Source organism: Otolemur garnettii, unplaced genomic scaffold (genome assembly GCF_000181295.1).
Source record: "Otolemur garnettii isolate 467f Iridium unplaced genomic scaffold, OtoGar3 scaffold00302, whole genome shotgun sequence".
NCBI classification, from domain to species: Eukaryota; Metazoa; Chordata; class Mammalia; order Primates; family Galagidae; genus Otolemur; species Otolemur garnettii.
This window is the reverse complement of record NW_003852697.1, coordinates 180,602-182,514: the sequence shown is the minus strand read 5'-3', so window position 1 is coordinate 182,514 and position 1,913 is coordinate 180,602. Positions and strand designations below refer to the sequence as shown.

The 1,913-nt window shown below is 47.4% G+C and overlaps 1 protein-coding gene across 3 annotated transcripts in view; it reads left to right on the top strand.

The window, feature by feature from the left end:
- The window catches only part of INSR (insulin receptor), a 152,555-nt gene that overhangs the window by 12,373 nt on the left and 138,269 nt on the right, over positions 1-1,913 (top strand). The window contains exon 2 of one of the 3 annotated variants that reach the window (XM_012813797.2): positions 1,676-1,678. The exons of the other annotated variants lie outside the window; for them this stretch is intronic. The gene's annotated coding sequence lies outside the window, so the exon portion shown is untranslated. The remainder of the gene's footprint in view (positions 1-1,675; positions 1,679-1,913) is intronic. 3 annotated transcript variants of the gene reach the window in all.

The following is a 1,913-nucleotide window of genomic DNA, read 5'->3' as shown; positions in this document are numbered from 1 at the left end:
GCCTTAGCCCGTTGAGCTATAGACGCTGAGCCTCTAATAACATTTTAGTAGAGTACAGCCCAATCCTTTTGTTTATGTGTTGGCCACTGTGGCTACAAAGAGTTGAGTGTCTGTAACCAAAAATACTTATTCTCTGGCCCTTTGTAGAAAAAAAGTTTGCCACCCTTGTATTATATCATCACCACCCAGACCTGAGCGTGTGTTAAGATCACCTGGAGAGCACTAGTGAAATACAGATTCCTGGGCCCCCACCCCTTATCGTTTCTGACCTAGGAGTTCTGGGGTAGGGACCTGGGAATCTGCATCTCTAATAGGTTCCCGCCTAGGCCGATGCTCCTACTGGTGGTACAGGGACCCTATTTTGAGAACTGCTGCATCAGGTGGATGGATCATAATAGATACAACTGATACCCTGCTGATAGGCAGCTATGTTGTTTCCAGTCTTGGGCTGTCATGGCCAGAGGGTAGAGTGACCCAGCACCAGTGCTGCAATGGTTGTGTGAACCCATCTGCAAGTGTCCAGAACAAGATTGCTGAGTCCAAGCGAATCTGCATTTACAACATTCCTCTTCCCTTCCTTAAGCCCCATCCCCTCTGCACAGGTCTCCAGGGGACCCTTAGGCTCTGCTCCCTGGTCCTTCTCTGCTCTGTACCTGCTTTCCCACGCAGTCATTCCAGGAAAGTTGAAGCCCAGAGAGGTTGAATTACTCACCTGAGGTCACACAGCTACCAGGTGGCAAAGCTGAGATCCACACCTGGGTTGCCTTCAGCATCTTTAGAGTTTGTTGTTTGGCTACTTAGTCTTTTAGCCCAGATGGTAGCTGATCACAGTTCCTTGGGTGTCTCTTTGGTCTATCTCTTGTAGAGACTGCAACCTTATTTATCTGGAGAGATCCCCTGTGTCCAGCAGGACACAGCCGAGCACACTGGGATGCCCAGCAAATGTTTGTAGAATGAATACAGGAAAGATTTTCACATGGCTGATTTCATGGCTCCAGAACCAACATTAGAATCGAGGTTTTGGGGTGCTGCAAAGAAGCATCTCTCCTTCTTTGCAGTTCAATTCTAAGAGACATTCTTTTGGGCAGGTGGAAAATCTTACCCCAGTGTGTCCAAGCGCTAATTTCTGAATGTAACAAATCTGGGAATCAGTTCTGTTCTATGTGGCTCAGATGGGAGAATAATAGGTGTGCATAGCCAGACCCCAGTTCTTGTAGTTCTTGTAAAAACTCATTGTAGTTTTTATCATTGTTTACAGGTGAGGAAACTGAGCCATGCAGTGAGGTTGAAGATGCAGCCAGGATCACACAGCTGGCAGGTGGCAGAGCTGGGAGTAGGAAGTCAGATCTGTTGGGTTTCTAGGTACCCTGAAACCAGCATGGGTGGCGACTTAACACCTGAACCCAACACTTGTTTGAGCAGGACCCCCTGAATATAGGAGAAAGCGGTTTGAAGACTGGAAAGAATGTAGAATGGAACATGAGACCCCAGAATAGTCCCCAGGGGGTGTTTTGAGGTTGCTGCCACGGCAGAATGAGGGCCTTTATTATTGAGAGCAGAAAGTGTGAAGCTCAGAGCAGTATGAGGGTCCAAAGTCTTCTAGATACTTCCTTCTTGGCCCCGCCCTCTACCCATCCTCTCTGCTGTTCTCATGGGGGACAGAAAACCAGGGAAGAAGGTGACACGTCCCCAGACAGGTCTCGTGTCAGCTTTCTCTCCTTCTGGAACATTCTCAGGTCCACGACCAGCACTGCTCAATGAACTTCCTGCTGTGTCTGCTCCCTGACTGTGGTGGCCACTATCCACACATGGCTCTCGAGCGTTGGAAATTATGGCCATGTGACTAAATTTCTAGTTTGATTTCTCTTTAATTCATTTCAATGTTAACATAGACTTTTTTTTTTTTTTTTTTT